The sequence below is a fragment of the Dreissena polymorpha genome, chromosome 1, assembly GCF_020536995.1.
Source record: "Dreissena polymorpha isolate Duluth1 chromosome 1, UMN_Dpol_1.0, whole genome shotgun sequence".
Classification (NCBI taxonomy): Eukaryota; Metazoa; Mollusca; class Bivalvia; order Myida; family Dreissenidae; genus Dreissena; species Dreissena polymorpha.
In genome coordinates, this window is record NC_068355.1 from 124095647 (window position 1) to 124114959 (window position 19313).

At 34.6% G+C, this 19313-nt stretch overlaps 1 protein-coding gene and 1 pseudogene across 2 annotated transcripts in view; both read left to right on the plus strand.

Moving 5' to 3' along the window:
- LOC127848383 (calcium-responsive transcription factor-like) overlaps positions 1-19313 on the plus strand; it is a 211335-nt gene that overhangs the window by 160198 nt on the left and 31824 nt on the right. The gene's annotated exons all lie outside the window — the stretch shown is intronic.
- On the plus strand, positions 9309-10222 carry LOC127848937 (uncharacterized; annotated as a pseudogene).

Sequence of the window (19313 nt, forward strand, 5' to 3'; positions counted from 1 at the left end):
AAAAAGTTACCATTACCGGATCAGTAGCATATAATAAAGTTGTTCTGGTTAAAAAAACAATAACTGTTTCTAGACTTCTTTTACACCAGTTTGATTAAATATTACCTTTGCTTACTGATTCAGTACAAAGTCTTATTTTTAAAGGCAGGCAAAATGTATTTGTGATACCTTTTTTTCGACGCAACATTCATGCATTAACGGATCAGTTGTAGCCATAACGGATCACGTGATCGATACCACTCAGGGGCATCTAACGAGCTAATTGAACTGTCGAAACATGAACTGTGTTGTTAACAATGACCAAGTTATATTGCCAGTTATAAATTACATTCATTTTTTGTGTTATTAATTGTTTTCTATATGTGATCTTGTATCTACACTTTACGCATGGTGTTCTTGTGTGAATTATCTGTTGAAAGTCCTAAATAGATCGAACAGATTTGGGCATCATATAAACCATGTAAATTGTTTGAATCATATCTAATCATCGATATTGAACATGGGAAATAAATAAAACATTAAGATTGAGATCATTTATTGTAAGAATCAACAAGATTTGCGTATATTTTATTATAATATATTATCAATACGCATAGTATCACGCTTGATCCGTTATTGCACTAATTCTCCATTTCATTTAAGGTGTTGCAAAATCTTAAATACGAATCAAAACTGAAATTGACTTTTGAAGACAGAAATACTACTAAATGGACTTTAAATTAATGCGTAAACTTCTTACTTTCCAACAGAGTTATAGCATGTGGACGGCACTAATTTTCAACCTCGATTTTGAAACGAGTCAGAAGTCAACAAAGTCGTACATACATGTCAGCAAAACATACTGAAATGTTTGACAAAGAGTAGCTCCGATTACGACTCAATCAATGCGTTTTATATAACATACCTTGTTAATAATGTACTGTACACAGTCCCTTGGAACAGCTAATATGGTATGCAACCTGCACACGGGTAAAGAAAGTATGTTTGCTTTTGAATGTATTACTAGAGTCAATGGAAAGACACCCTATGGTCTTAAAAAAGACAACATGTTTTGTCTAAGTGTTCCGCTACATTTATTTCGATAAATTGCTAACGTAAAGAGTGTATTTATTTAATATTTGCAATTAAATTCTCATGCAAATTCGCGTGTAAGCAGTAAGAAAGAATTTGATTGGTTTTAACAAATCAAATAGGTCATATGATGATTAAATTGTTAATTCGAAAAATCGAATCTATGTCGATTACACTTCAATTTTAGCACGGCTGTTTTTTGGAGAAAACCCGAGGTATTGTCATAGCCAGCTCGTCGTCCGGCGTCCGCCGTGCTAAAACCTTTACAGTTTGCTCTAAATCAAAGTGCTTCCACCTACAACTTTGAAACTTCATATGTAGATGCACCTTGATGAGTTCTACTCGCCACATCCATTTTTGGGTCACTAGGTCAAAGGTCAAGGTCATAATGGTCTCTAAAAAAATCGGACAAGCTTTCATTTATTCAAAACTGCACCCGCAGCCGAGCGTTGGCACCCGTTATGCGGTGCTCTTGTTAAAAATTATTATCCCCCGCCAAAGGCGGATGGATATTGTGTTGGCGTTGTCCGTCCGTCCGTCTTTCCGTCCGCCGGAGCCATATCTTGGAAGTGCTGTAGCGGATTTCATTGAAACTTGGTATGAGTATAAATATGGATAAGAGGATGATGCACACCAAATGGCATTGTAAACCATCTGTTAATAACGAAGTTATGGCCCTTTGTATCTTGAAAAATGCTATTTTGAGTCTCAAATATAACATTTTTTTGTCCAGGAGCATATTGGCGGGGGATATCAATTCAACGAATTTACTTGTTTTTAAATGTAATGCACTCACATATTCTGTATATCCCTTGTAATTGCTATATATATAACAGATGACAAAGTGCAAGTACCATTTTGCTATATCTTTTACATGACAACGATCTGTTCGCTTTATTATACCCAAATAACCATTGGTAATGGGGGCTATATAGGAGTCACTTTGTCGGTCTGTCGGTCAGTTGGATTGTCCCGAAATGTTCATCTGATCTTCACCAAACTTGGTCAGAAGTTGTATCTAGATGATGTCTAGGTCAAGTTTGAATATGGATCATGCTGGGTCAAAATCTAGGTCACGGGGTCGCTTAGTGCGTTTTAAACCAAAAGTTTGTCCGGACCATAACTATGTCATTTTTCGTTAGATTTTATTCATTTTAAAATGACTTGGTACATTTGTTCACCATCATGGGACGGTGAGTCGTGCGAAAGAAGTACGTCGATATCTCCAAGGTCACACTTGGAGTTCAAAGGTCAAATGCTTGTCCGGGCCATAGCTACGTAAATAATTGTGAGATTTTAAAATCATTTGGCACATGTGTTCACCATCAATTGACGGTGTGTCGCGCGAAAGAATTACGTCAATATACCCAAGGTCAGGGTCACACTTTGAGTTCAAAGGTCAAAAATGGCCATAAATGAGCTTGTCCGAGCCATAACTATATCGTTCATGGTGAGATTTTAAAATTATTTGGAACATTTGTTCACCATGACTGGACGGTGTGTCGCGCAAAAGAATTACGTCGATATCTCAAAGGTCAAGGTCACACTTTGAGTTCAACGGTCATAAATGACCTTGTCCGGTCCATTTCTATGTCGTTCATTGTGAGATTTTAAAATCATTTGGCACATTTGTTCACCATCATTGGACGGTGTGTCGCGCGAAAGAATATCGTCAAAGGTAAAGGTCACACTTTGAGTTCAAAGGTCAAAAATGGCCATAAATGACCTTGTCCGGGCCATAACTATGTCGTTCATTGTGAGATTTTAAAATCATTTGGCACATTTGTTCAAAATCATTGGACAGTGTGTCGCGCGAAAGAATTACGTCGATATCTCGAAGGCCATGGTCACACTTTGAGTTCAAAGCTAAAAAATGGCCATAAATGAGCTTGTCCGGGCCATAACTATGTCATACATTGTGAGATTTTAAAATTACTCGGTACATTAGTTCACAGTCATTGGACGGACGTGTTATGCGAAAAGAATTACGTCGATATCTCCAAGGTCAAGGTCACACTTTGAGTTCAAAGGTCAAAAATGGCCATAAATGATCTTGTCCGGGCTATAACTATGTCATTCATTGTGATATTTTAAAATTACTCGGTACATTTGTTCACAGTCATTTGACGGTGTGTCATGCGAAAGAATTACGTCGATATCCCCATCGTCAAGGTCACACTTGGGGTTCAAAAGTAAAAAATGGCCATTAATGAGCTTGTCCGGTCCATAACTATGTCATTCATTGTGAGATTTTAGAATGACTCTGTACATTAATTTTGTTCACAGCCATTGGACGTCGTGTCATGCGCAAGAATTCAAAGGTTCAAAGGTAAAAATGGCCATAAATGATAATGGCATAATAATCCTTAAAAATCGCCATAATTTAGATTCTCTTCTGTTGTGAAGACAGCATGCAAAATAGTCTGTGTCAATGCAGCACGTGGGAGGTATACGTCACGTCTGTTGTGACAAAGCTCTTGTATACATATAAAGTGTATTTTAAGGTACGTCTGTGCAACCGGACATGGTTCGGACGAAAGGGTAAACATTTATTCGTCGATTTCACTTTAAATCCATGCCACGATTTGCATTGCACAACGGTATGACTACGGCATCGACTAATGCAACACAATTGGGGAACAACACAGTTTGAATCGAGCAGATTTGGCTTGTTGTAGGAACTGACCTTAGACGTGCCGACGTAACTTCGATTTCCAACGAGTCTGTGCACAAAAATTACCGGTAGATTGTAAGGCGTCACAAACGATGATATTTCAAGTACCACCGGCTATAGAATAAAAGGTTGTTATTTATTGTCTTTTTTTCACAAAAAATGCTTCTACAGGATTGAGCAATTTTCTTTAATCTTAAAATTTTATAATCACCAGAAAGTAAAAACAAATTCAATATGCGAGACAAATCTAACGAGATCGAAAAATAATTATTCGTTTAAACTCTTGGAATACATGATATGCAGTTAAATATGCATCATTGAATAACATATTATCAAGGCAATTGGTATATGGTGTAAAGAATATCTGGACAAAGCCCTTTTAAAGTCACCTCGTGATATAATCGGATAATTGGAGTTAAATATTACCTAATCCGAATTTGATGCAAATAAACGTGGAAGATTTAAAACAAAGATGCGATAGTGGTCTAAAATTAATTAAGGAATTCACTGAATGAAAATTCAGAGTCTCTTACGTAATTGTTATATGAGTTGTGTATTTTTTGTAGAAAACTCTCGGTATATACGAAGACATAAGATATGTGAAAATGCAAGGAACGTTTTTACATCGTAAACAAGCCATTTTCCCATTTTGTTACACGTATAAATCATATTGTTTCCAAAGGCAGGGAAAAGACCGTCATTGCAGGTGTAAGTCACCACAGAGCCGACATTAAACGGGCAGGCTACTTTCCTGTTTTAGCGCTGACAACATCGGGAAAGAGGAATGCCGGACATGCTTTAAAAAATCAACAACATGTGTTAATACATCTTTTGTATCAAGAAAAACAAAATAACTTTTTTTCTTCAAGAAAAATGAGGGGTCTTTGAGAATTGAAGGCATGTGGACAAACAATATAAAACAAGCAACTAGATGAGGGGCATATCTACGAGTCCCCTGATGAACGTCTTTTACTAACACCTGCTCAATTGAAAACCTGAAAACCATTTTTATTAAAAAGTATATACAAACTGCTTGTTGTATAAAGAAATAGGCATGTACTAAACATCTTAGATTTGGCTATTATGTTCACGTCGTAAACAAGCCACGTTCACTTCAATTTCTCCAAATACACTGAATCCTTTTTTGTATTAAAAGATGGGCATCTACTAAAACATCTTAAAATGGCAAAGAACAGGCAATAATTCTTTCGTCGTAAACAAGTCGCATTCCCAGCCCAATCGCCCTTTTCGTTACACGAGTATATCAGGTGGCTTCCCGGGCTGGAGAAAACCCGTCGTTACACGTATCACAGAGCCGACAGTAACGCACTGGTTCTGACGATACTTCGATAACGGATGGCACTTCGATAACAGGGAAAATCAAAATTCACGTGCAAAAGATAAGTTCCTCGTTTAAAAAAAATATATTCTTAATATTAGTGTTTGAGACACGGTAGATGGAGTTGATAAATTGTACATCATTTTGTGCTGTGAAGAAATATTTCAATGAAGAATAGTAGATTTATTTTTTTAAAGCCCATCGGAATTGAATAATCAGTAAACATTTCTACAAAATAAAAATACTTTGACATGTTGCAGGAGAGTGTTTGCTATTACAGCATGTAATCACTGTGCGTCAAATACTGATATTTTGAAAGTATTCAATGTAATATTAACGAAGATAGAGCATGTTTTACTATGTGATATTCATAATGTTGTAGATACTTTGATTCCCGATAAAAGACATTACGGATAATGTAGACTTTCAACACATCGGGCACTCTGATATCCAAGTTTCATCTTACCTGAAATGCATTTATGTATATGAAGGCTATTCTTACCAAACATTTTAAAGAAATCAATGTGTATAGTCAAGCGCGACATATTGGAAATCTATGCATAACTTTATTACAAACACATGTGAAATATAACCAAGGGCGATGTTCGTTTTCAAAAATCACATTACTATAAATATATACAATTAATATTATAATTTCATTTTGATATAAGATCTAAATGCCTATATGTGAAGAAATATATTTCAAATGACGACCGGAAATAATAGTCTACATAAAGTATTTATTTGTTCAGTGGTAACTTGAGATTTAGTGAGATGAAAATACCACTGATCATGTGAAATCAACACGATCGTGTTTAATTTTACTTCAAGCAGGGCTGTATATAACAGTAGAGAAGAAACACAAAATTAGAAATAGTAAGCAAATGGAAAAATTCCTTTAATTAGATCTTTGCTCATAGGATTAATTCCCTTTACGCAACGATAAATTTGCTCGAAGTGCGATTCACCTGACCCTTAATCACATTATTTGTTTGATAAAAAGAAACACGAGTAAGACATATGAAATAAATATAAAAACCTGATGCTTAGCAGTGTTTTTGGGGGCCATTATGGGGCCGAAATTCGGCCCATTCCCCTCCTTAAAACATATATAAATTTTCCCTTTTTCTGAAGAAAATTAACCTCAGGATGTCTATGATATATGTAGAAAAATAGTTTTACTCCATAAATTCATTTCAAATTATGAGAAGCATGTAAGAAAACATGTATCAAAACAAAATTTAAAATCATTTCAAACAATTATTTGACCTCTAGTATGAGAAAACTGAAGCCGAAAATCGGCGATTTTCTATTTGTCATCGGTTTTCGCGACCCCGTTTTTTGTTGATTTTTCGAAGAAATAATGATAAAAAAGGGTGGAAACAGGCATCTTTTCAACTAATGAAGCTAGCTCTATCTAAAACAAAACATCTTAGACAAAATAATTGTCATTCTCATGTTGTTTTTTAACAAATGGGGGCTAGTCAGGTACAATGTACAATATAAAAGGGAGGTAATTCAAAACAGTAATTGCCACATTGCTTAGTAATTAGTGGTTACATTTGTCAAGTTCAGTGATTTTATAAGTGATAATCAATAGATTTACCTGAAAATCTGACCTGGTTTAAGAACTGAAATTAAGCAGATTTACTTGTGTTTTTCAAGTAAATCACATTTGGTTTTCCTACTCATATTTATCATTTTTGCCCAATGTATTACATGACTTCTTCCATCTACATTGAAGTCTTTTGCTATGAAGAATATGATGTTTTACATGACGGTTTGTATTGTCTTAAAATGTATCCTCTAAGAGAATAGCTATTGAGCTGGAAAGATGCTTCTATAACTTTATAAAACACTGTGTACGCAATTGAATGTGAGTAAAACACTTTAAAACACACAGTTATACAACAAGCTAAAAATTTCCTTTTTCAAGCAAAACGACGCGAAATTCCCCTACTGAAAGGCCGCGCCACCTTTCCCCTCAACCTGAAAAAAACACTGCTCAGAAAAAGGAATGCGTACATAAAATGTTGACATGTCATATTATGGGAACAGATTACTTCTTCTTTCAAATGTATTCTTTGTTTTGTCTTTTCACAGGATCTGAACTCGTGAATAAGACTACTCTGTCGACGTAAAGGTGCTTTTATTGTACAGCACCTACATTTAGAACAGAGGAATACAGCGAATTCTGCATTTTTGATTCACTAAAAAGAGTGTGCTATATCCGGTACCGTAAAAAGTAATCTAGGATATAAAAAATATTGTCATTTAGATGATGGGTAAAAGAAATGTCCATGGAAAGGGCAGACAACTCTTTAAACATTTTAATTTCCTCATATAAGTGAGTAAACCAAAATGGAACATGTGGTATCATTAACTGACATATTGATCTTTTATTTCAAATTATAAGCAATTTGTTAAAATATGTACAGATCGTCAAATACTTGCTATTTACCGATGGAATTTTATCGTATATATATATATATATATATATATATATATATATATATATAGTGCTATACTATTTTATCAAAATTCTTTTCCACAAATATTCTACCACTTTCTTGTTAAATATCAATATATAAATCATTTAAAAGTAATATTTCATTTAGTGCAGCCAGGAACACTGCCTATAACCGCAAAGAATTAACACTTTTTGGTTTACGATTTTTGTTTTCTAAATAGCTTGCATGCAGCATGACACACTCTTGATCAGCAGACGATAACATATGGCGCACCAAAGGGATCGCAACTTTAACTTCTGCTGCAGCAGAAAAAAAATTAAAGCTTAATTATTATTGTATGAACAACTACGAAAAAAGGATGAGAATTTAATAATAATTGATTAAAACACAGATTATGAGTTTGTTGCAGTTTTTCTAAAGTTACTGTCAGGTCTATTTCGTTTCCGTAGAGGTAGCTTATGTCGTCCGTTTGTAAGCTCAAATTTGATTGGCTGATGGGTTCAATGGCTTATTCTAAAAATAACTGCTGGTCGAGCAGGATTTTTCTGCTGCAGCAGAAAAAAAAATGCTGTTCGGGCAGGAATTTTGCTGGTCGAGCAGCATCTTCATACTGCTCGAGCAGCAAATATGCTGCTCGAGCAGTAATTTGCTGGTCGAGCAGCATTTAAATGCTGCTCGAGCAGCATTTTTTTTCTGCTGCAGCAGAAGTTAAAGTTTCAACCCCTTTGGTGCGCCATAATTTATTGCTTAAATCTGCGGAGGATTCCGCAGATAGTCGATGTATCACAATTGCAACATGGCATTGAATGTTCTGTCAAACTCGTGTCTCGTTTTTTTATTGGATGATTGAGGATTGTTTAATCCAACCAGAAAAGTTTTTAAACGTTATTTAGACCAATGTAAAGGGAGATACTAAAATGTGTCTTTTTGTTTACCGCCCATTTGTGACTTCACGAGTTGCCTTCCTTGTTGGTTCATGCTACTTGAGATTGTAAACTGTTACAACTGTTATAACCACCCCCTGTACGTCGATAATCCAAACTCAGTAGGATAATTCAAACTGAAGAAAAAAATATTGGCCGAAACTAAAACTGAAACTGAAAGGTAGATGACTATTTTATCATTTCTGCTAATTTAGTAAATACAATGGCGTAATTTACGCCAATACTTTTCTTTACACACATACATGAAAGGTCAATACATTTAAGTCCAAGCATTAAAACATTAAAAACCTTCGATTACAATTGTTTTTGGCCTTAACCTTTCGACAATTTCATTTTTTCAAGATTTTCAAATATATTCCTTTTTTTGACGTAAGTGTTTCTAATTTTTATGGGTTTATTAGCGCATTGTATCTGGCAAATAACATTTTATAAAAAAGAAACGTTTATCATGTCACAACTAAACATAAATAAACGTGTTCTTAGAAATAAATGACTGAAGTCTTTATTTCTGTCGCCATTTGTTTCTTCAGTTTGAATTATCCTACTCAGTTTGGATTATCGACGTACAGGGGGTGATAACTGCCATATCGAAACTTAATATAACATACGCATGCGTGTCGATTGATCGTGTACATATATATACTATTGACGACAAATGCCCTTGGGTCAGTTTTCAATCGTTGCTGTGACGCTATAACTGTTATTCGATAGTTTGTCGGTGCAAAAGAAAATCATGCAATCGAGAGTAAATACAACACGAAACAAATGTATAAGAGGACTTATACTTTCATTACTAATACTATGTGTATGGTTTGGTGCTGAAGATATCATTGAAGCTGTAAACATTGTAATGTACTCTAAATCTAATATTGTGGGAAGCCTAGACACACAGCAAATTTCCGAATCGTCAAAGGTTCGAGTGTTTGACACATCCGTGGACTATTCCAATGCGGAACAGATTTACAAATGCGTTAATCTGAAAACAGAAAAGCTGGCCAGCACTCCAATTTGCGTTTACGATCCATCAGTTGATAACGTTGTTTCATCTAATATCATACGCCTGGGCAGCTGGGAAGCTGATCTTATTCTAAATGTGGTGAAATTACTCCAGGACAATCCCAGTCTATCATTCTTGGGTATAGGATGTAACGTGGGTGTCTACACCCTGGCAGTTGCCAAGTTCGGGCGGAGGGTTACCGCACTGGATGCTAACCGAAAGAATCTAGAGATGGTTGCGACCTCGTTGGTGAAAGGAAACCTGACGGGAAATGTGAGGCTTACATGGAATGCGATCTCGGACCAAGAAGAAACCGTTCGATTTAACCATCGGAAAGGGAATATCGGTGCTTTACAAATGATCAGTGGAAAAGGTCCCATAAATGATAGCAGGGGAGATAAAAGCTCCAAAGCAATCGTTCTTGACAATTTGGTACCACTATTCAGACAACAATCACTGGTTATCAAAATGGACATAGAAACATTTGAACTGAAAGCCTTGTGAGGTGGTAAGAAGTTTTTTGAAGAGGTTGATGTACGCTTTCTCTTAATGGAGTGGGAACAACATGCTGGGACGGATGTAGGGGGCAAAATTATACAGTTCATGATGGAGAGAGAATATATTCCGGTTATGCCGTTACAGAGGCTGGTTCGATTGCAAGCTGAAAACCGGACGACATGGCCTAACGACATAATGAGGATAAAGAATCCCAACAAGGTCTCATAATGATTTAAGTGGGCGAAAAACACATGGGTTCTATTATTTTATCGTATCATTTATATTTCAATGTATATTCTTCTTAGACAAATTACTACAACAATTTATTATAAAATCATCATTAGATTGAGTTCTTAGAGATAGGTTTAAGCGCACAGTTTGTTGTTGAAAATACTAGTACATTATTATATGAATTGATCACAAACCCTTTTTGGATAGTTTCTATTTTACAAATGCGAAAGATTGTCTGTAAGGCGATATACAAAGAAAGACTGTCACGAAAGGGTTTGGAAACTTTATAGAAAGCTATTAAGCAAACAGTGTATGTAGACTGCACATGCTAATCTGGGACGACACTTTACGCACATGCATTAAACTCCCTTTTCATAGAGCACGACCCATATATGTTATGTTCTGTTAGTAGCCAGGAAAACGCGAATTTGAGCCTCGCTCTGAGAAAACCGGGTTTAGTGCAAGTGCGTAAAGTGTCTCCCAGATTAGCCAGTGCAGTCCGCTCAGGATTATCAGGAAATGCACTTTCCGCTTCATATAAAGTTTTGTTTAAGTGAAGTCCCTTCTAAACGACAAGCTAGTCTAGACGGAAAGTGTCGTCCCTAAGACACATACTCTTTTTAAGTTTATCTGCAATCACCAACAAACACAAATTCAAATAAAGATGCAATGAAAGTAACTCAAACTACGGTGAGGCATACACTTTTTATGAATACAATGATTTTAGATTTTATGAATAGTATTTAATAACAAACCTAACATTATGTTGCCCTATTTTCCCCGTAAACGTAAATGAAACACGTGTAAAATAGAAAAGATCAACATAAACGTTTAAATTTTATATTACAAAGGCTAAAAATGGTTTGTATGTACACGTTTTAATATCGTGCGGTTGCAGTTTGATTATGGTCACGTTAAATTCTTGCAGGAAGTTGTTTTTTCCCAATCGAAACAGTGAGGCGGTTGCTGTATTAAATACGCATATACATATTTCAACATGAATGGCCATCGACAGGTAAAACGTCGGTCAGCGTTTCGCCCCAGGAACTATCAACGTCTATGTCGCATTTTAATGCGCGTTTTAAAAGACGGTCTTAAGGCGAATAAACAAGGGAATCTCCACGGCATCTTGCGGCGAAAATTAGGAGTTAACATGTCTAACATTAAATAAGGAAGAACAAGCGGTGTTTGACGGCTGCCGGACATTTTGTCGTAATTTAAAGTCATGACTTTTAAAAAGTTAATTATCAAGGAGTGTTTGCCAATAATCCAGTTTTCATTTCCGACAGTCCTTGGCCGGAAATGGGAGTTTCAATTATGAATCTTAATATCACGTGTCGTCCCGAATACTAGGGGCTTCCCTCCTGTGCTATTACATTGTAAGTGAGTTATACTTGTCGACTGATGTACACGCAATCGGAGAAAAGATAGTTTATTAAAGTCTCATCATCATGTACCTAGTATATAAGACATACATAAAATAGCTTTAAAACATAGTACATAAATGCCACTCACAATTGAGTTATAAGAGACTATACATATTCTAAAAATACAATTCAACGGCATTAGCTAAAACTTTATGAACATATTTCACTATACAAATGAGAATGTTGTTCAAGTTTTCAACTTTAAATAGCGGTTTTAATTAATAAAAAATATATAAGAGTAAAATAGATCTTAGATCTAATTGCTATGGGTGTTATAAAGATGTCATTTTGCAAATCTAGTGCCAATATAACTTCTAATTGCAGCAGAAAAATGAATAGAATTAAAGTTTCCCAAATACAAATTGTGAAAAAGTGTAATGTCTACAAACAAAATTAAGATGATTAAGTGATGGTTCAGTGAGTATGGAAGTATTATGCAACAAGAAAGGAATCTATTCCACCCCATAAAATTCCTGTTGTACTAGCGTTGAAAATATACCGTCTTATGAGCTTTGAAAACTTGATATTTAAAGGGGCCTTTTCACAGATTTTGGCATTTTTTAACTTATTCATTAAATGCTTTATATCGATAAATGTAAACATTGGATCGTAAAAGCTCCAGTAAAAAATCAAGAATAAAATTAAAAAAAGGAAAAGAACATTGCCCGGAACAGGTTTCGAACCAGTGATCCCTGGCGTCCTGCCAGAGTCCTGAAGTAAAAACGCTTTAGCCAACTGAGCTATTCCGCCGAATACATATACTTGAAGTATTTTATACCTTATATAAGCAATCTTCGTAGTTTCACAAAATTTAACGACAAAAACAGAACTCTCCAAATTATTCAATCGTTTCGCGTTGCAACGCTTTATAATTTTTAGATTTTAAAATCGTCAAAAGATGCATATAATGGCTATATTAGACCATGGTAAATGTTCAGTATTACTGTTTCCTCACAAATATCATAACTAAAACGAAAATTTGCGAATCTGAAACAACTTTTTTCAATTTTGTCAATTTACCAAAGCGTGAAAAGATCCCTTTAACACTTATGATACAGCTGTTATAATACAGTGTATCATATTATTATACCAGAAGCAGCTACTAGATACTTATAACTATATATCCAGGTCAAACACTCAAATTCATGCAAGAGAAGGGGAATCCATTCAGTATTAATAGGAGATGCTAACTTTTCTCCTAAACATTCAGTGTACTATCGTACAAAATTTAAAAGACATGTCCATCTTTTAGTGACTGCTTCTTGTATGTGACTAGAATAATCATGAATATCTAAAAAATAAAATAAAATAAAAATTCTTATTTAGTTAACATTATTTACACATTTTTAAAATTTAAACACTTAAAAAGATACAATTTTCTTTTTCTTTCTACTAGAATATAATGGCAGGCTTTGGCAGATAAATACACAAGGTTTACGTCACTTAACATTGTAACCAATTTGTCGTCATCTGAAAAATCATTATTTGTAAACATATTATTGAGTGCAGAGACTAGGGCTTTTCTTACATCACTATATAACGGACAATCAAACAACACATGCTTTTCATTTTCCACATAATCAGGACAATTAAAACATTTTCTACTTGACACATCAATATTTTCATAGCGACCTGTTTCTATTCTTAGTGGCGCAACACCACACCTAAACTTTGTAAAAGCCGATTTATATTGAAATGGCTTATTATACATAACATTATGTCATCCCCTATGAATTGATTGGTTTTATACGGAATACTCGATAGTGCGACGATGCTGTTATTGTAACCATCCACACCGGAAGGCGACAGTACGATGACTATAACACGTCATAATGATGATGATAACGCGACAATTCGATTATGAAAACATCGATATCACGGCAATGCGATAACGATAACGCGACAGTATGATAATGAAAACGCAATATATAACGACATTTTGATGGTGAAAATGTGGCAATTTCGTGTTTTCGTTATGGAGATACTATCATCGTGATTGCGCGTTTGCATCGTAGTAATATCGAGTACTGCGTTTAAGATCAACCCGTTCTTAGGCAATACCCATTTCAGGATTGCGTACATTTGCCCGTTTGCAGTTAGTAAGACAGCTTGATTTCAATTTTCAATCTTAAGTATCGTGGCTAGATTTTTTCATTTATAAACCGTAATGAAATATACAAGTTTATTTGAATGTGATGAATGCAACTAACAACTCAAAAAACGACAATTAAATCTTAGTCATCAATTTAATTATTTAGAAACGTACAGTTTAAACTTAAAGTTGTGAAATCAAGATATACGCAAAATATCATTTATCAAATGTATTTCTTGTTCAACACCACCAGAGATGACACATTTTCAGTTAAAAAACAATTGGAACGTATGTCGTTCGTAATACGATACGTAATGCTGCTAGAGCAATGAAACTGTATAAACATAAATTAATCAGCATGTACACTTGCGCGTCTGGATATTTTGGATCATGTTTACGTATGCACAGTTATGGCACATATTTAGCAAAAAAAGGACTGTAAAACTGTGTAACACGTAACTCTATAGTAGTTTTTCTACAGGGATGATACTTAACAAAAACATTTTCATCATGTAAATGTATGCACTTTAGTATCTCGATGCATTTAATATACCCATATTTAAGGACCCTTTTGGCAAAACAACAACAACAACCAAAAAGCATTAAAGCCTTTTGTCGCGTATAAAACACTAACTGTGTAACTGTTAGCTCGATAATATATGTCTTATATTAATATTAATCCCAACGTGTTTTCCTAATTCGATAAGTGTTCAATGCTCCTGCTGCATAAATTATCGCAAGTCATCTACGTCGAACGCGATGTAAAAGAGCTACGCCCAATTAAAGGAACACTATTTATATTTCTAAATCACTCATCCAGGAACCTAGCTATTATATGACATATATTTATACATTGCAAAGGTATGATATTATTACAAACATTTGAATTGATTAACAGTGGGCAAAAGAGAAAGATACGTCACAGAAAATAAAGTGTATTTTTTCTCGTCACAATATTTTTTCTCACATATCGTTATAGACGATTAAATCGTAATCGAATTAGCTGTCGTAAACGTACACTTCGAAACTTTTCTAATGCAACACTTTTCAAACTTGAATATCTCGGTCATTAGTAAAAAAATATTTTAAACGTGTACAAGTGATTATTTGACTTCATTTGACGTGCTGTCGCCTTTCTATGTGGATGGTTCATCCACACCTGTTTTAGCGTTTGTACGCCTTTTGGTTTGGCGTTATAGCACCTTTTTTAGCGTTTGTACGCCGTTTAGTTTGGCGGTAAATATTACCCGTTTTTTATCGTAATTATGCACTTTCTAGCGTTAGTACGCCTTGTAAGCATTTGTACGCCCTTCAATTTGGCGTTATTACGCCTCTTTTAGCGTTATTACGCGTTTATTAGCGTTATAATGCGTTATTACGTGTTTGTTATCGTAGTTAAGCCTTTATTTGCGTTAATACGACTTTAAACTATTATTTTTTATATTTTCAGTGGTAGAACTAATGGGCTTTCGTACTTTTCTGATCTTAGTTCTTTGGACAATTTTCTGATAAGGCTTAATTTTCCAGTATGAATGCATAGAACTAGTGCCACATTGTTTGGGAAAACGTCCACCTTCAAATTTTGATGCCATGTTTGTGTTTATGTCTAGAAATAATACATGTATACACTAACTGGATAAATATGTACTTTTTACTGATTAGGAAACTTTGTTTCACAATCAGGAAACCTCTGAAACTGTCATTTCGGATAGTTTCCCGTTTAGGAAATATGGATTCTAATTCGGGAAACCACTGATTATACCATTTGTACGTAGATTATACAAATTTTGCAACTATATAGAAAGAAAATCAGGACCTTAAAAAATGTGCACGGTAAAAATTTAGATATGTATTTCCTCTTCAGAAAGGTAGTGTTGAAAACAGATTTGTTTGTATATTAAAGTTTTTCCCTAGTCCATTTTCTGGACCCACCATAAAATTGCTATTTCTTTTCCCGATCGGAAATAAAAATGGAAATTTTGTCCATGAATTTCCCGATCAGGAAACCAATATGGGGATTCCCCTAGTTTCCCGAACGGGAAGTTTCTTCCACTGACTTACAGCAACATTCGGAGTATACTTTCCAACACCCAAGAAATATCGCATAGCTCTGTGATGCACTGCATTTATGCATTAATATGATCTATCACCCCCATATTGGGGCACTGTAATTGATTATGGGCCATACAAATGAATCGTATAGTTTTGTTAATGTAGAGTAGTGAAAACCATCAAATGCCTTACTTTTGGATATAACAAGACCGAGTGCCCTTGAAGCAGACATTGCAACAGATTTAGCAATTTCCTTATAGTCTAAGTATTCATTCAATACAACACCAAGATACTTGTAGCTATGAACAATATCCATCTTGTCAGAATTACATTTAAATATATGTTCAGTTTTAGAGAAACTGCTGGCTCTGAAGTGAACAATATTCGATTTTTCACAATTGACAGTCATTTTATTTTGACTACACCAAATAGCTAAAGCATCTAACAGAACTATATCGTCAGCATAAAGCAAAATGCATATTTTTCTTTCTCCAGTACATATACACCTTTGTCTAAATTATTCATATACACAACTAGATCATTAATGTACAAGTTGAACAGCATAGGAGATAATACTTGTTTTGATCCACATTTTACATCAAACCACGATGTATCAATTAAACCCGTTCAGGCGTATACACGGCACCTATTATCATTATATAATGATTTTATTCCCTGAAACATTCTGCCCCTTATCCAACCCTGCGGATGCAACTTATTCCACAGAGATTGACGGTCTATGAGATCATACGCTTTTCTAAAATATATAAAAGCAGTAAATGTTTGTAACTTCTTAATTTTTCGTGTTTCAATTTTACTTGTACGGGACTGTACTTGATCAATTGTACTTCTACCCTTCATAAAACCATTTTGTTCGTCACATATAATATTATAAGCAACCTTTTTGGGGCGAAAAGAAATGGGTTTTTTTTGTTGAAATCGGAGAGTATGACGGACGGTATCTTTCGAACACATTACTACTTGAAATGAAGAACAACTGGACGGGACTTTTAATTGAAGCCAATCCCCACATGTTTTCGTTCAAACCTTCTGTAAACAGAAATTGTTATGCTATCGACTGTTGCCTAGGATATACGAATACGTCATTGACATTAACGCTTGCCGGGGTGTTTTTCAGTGCAGATGCTGTCATAACTGCACATCACAGGAATAGAATAAACGGCGAAAGAATCAACTTTAAAAATGACAAAACGTACAATAACACCGTTACCGTTGATTGTTACAGCCTCTTGGATGTTCTGAACGTGATTGGAACTAAAAAGGTGGATTACCTCGCATTGGATGTTGAAGGCGCGGAATTGTACATCCTGGAGGCCATAGACTGGAATCAAATTGACATTGATGTCTTCACCATAGAAACGGATCAACACAGAGACAAAATAATGTCGGCCATGAAAGATCACGGATATAAATGGCTTACACACTTGCAAGGAGATGACATTTTTAGTAAACGACGCGACTAGCAAACATAACATTTAAGCAAAACAGGAGTATAATTACGGTGACAAAAGGTGTTATTCACATCCTCCAGAGGCTTTGGTGATCTTTTGATCACCTTGTGAACATCATGATATATAGGCAGTTTAGCAAATAAAACATGTTGAACTTTCTTTATATTAGAGTGCAAATACTCTTCTGTTATTATGCTCGCCCTATTAGCGTACATTTTGCATGTTCGAGTCTAAACAGTAAAGAAAACGTACCAATTATATATTTTTAGGTACTCTTGTTAATATAAACATTTTATACTTCATCTATAAATATAGGATATATGTATTTTTCTCTTTGACCGCTTCTACCACTTTAAAAAGTACACAACAAACACGTATCGATACAAATGAAAACATTTTATACATTTGCGCCAGTTATGTCCGTTTCTGTAAAGCCGCTTTTCGTATTATTAAATCATGATGTAGAATAGACATACATGTACAGTATTTCCTACCAGAACCGTTCGCTTTAAATCGAATTCCTACCTTTTTTTACAGAAGCCTTAAAATTTAAAAATCGCAAACGAAGACATGTTTTGTACTTAATCTAAGTAGCATTCTCATGCAAGTGAAGTTTTAAACAGTCTTTACTGAAAATTCTGTACACATCTATAGCAGATCGTCTATTTGATCCGTGCTTTTATGAACACAGACCGTGATAAATAAAATAGTTCTTTCATAAAATAAGGAATACTTGAGGTTCATGTTTAAGTATTATTTTGTTGTTGTTTCTCATATACGTATGGTGCTTGTTATCTGCTATTGGCTAAAATATAGATTGTAAATATTGCATTACCCTTGCAGCGACCTAGCGCAGATATCTGCGCTTGCCCGCTATATAGAAAAATCTTTGCGCATTAATTTAATTCAAATCATCATCATCATCATCATCACCACCACCACCATCACCACCACCACCATCATCATCATCAACAACAACAACATCAACATTAACATCATTATAATCATCAAACAACAATAAACATCGGTAGTATACACTGTGCTTTAGCAACCATGCATAATGATATGCGTTAAAACACCATAATAGAAGAGTATGACGGAAAGCTGTTTTTACTATTTTACGTTTACTATATACCAAGAATAGTTTCTTTATTTTTTGTTATTGGAAGGACTAGTTTAAACCTTCTATCCAAGCCCCCCCCCCCCCCCCCCGCTCCTTCCTCAACCCCAAAAAAAAACACACAAAATAGTAGTTAATCAAAATAAAGATATAAGTTGTAATACTTAAATTATGTTTATAACGTATGTAAAACTTTGTGACATGTGATTCGTGAGCCGACTATAACATTATCATTCGGACCTTCTTAATATAAAATTGTGGCAGGGCAAACGGACAACAATTACCTTGTTAAAGTTTAACAGACAGACAGACTTACAAACCACTCAAGCTTTCATACCGCTACTTTGTACTGTTAATTCAGATTGATCTCATTTTATATCATGACATACATTCAAGATAACTGTCAAGTAATTAAAATATACCTTGATGCTTCGTACTCACCGCTTTAAATAAGTATAAACGTTGCGAACACATTAATTGGGATTAATACAAGTTTATACGATTCGAATAATCCCACTTAAATGATACTAGTTTTAGTTTCAAATTGTCGCTCAAAATATTTACAAGTTATATCAGTTACTGGGGAATCGATTTGGTTAATTTCCAAAATCCAATAATAATGACGTTTTTATGACAAATTAATAGCTACTCGTCATTGAATGTATGCAACTTATAAAGATATTAAAACAACAACAACAACAACAACATATGTGTATATGTATATATATCTTCAGATATACTGTGTCATACTATCAACGTCATACTCAAAAGTGGTATTTTAACAAAATAAACACCATTACAATATTAATCAAAACTTATTTTACCGTTATGCTAATGATTTTATTTTCAGTATTTGTCTACATTATAATATTGTATATCAAAAAGTGTTCACAAATACGTAAGTTTAATAATTATTGAAATAAAC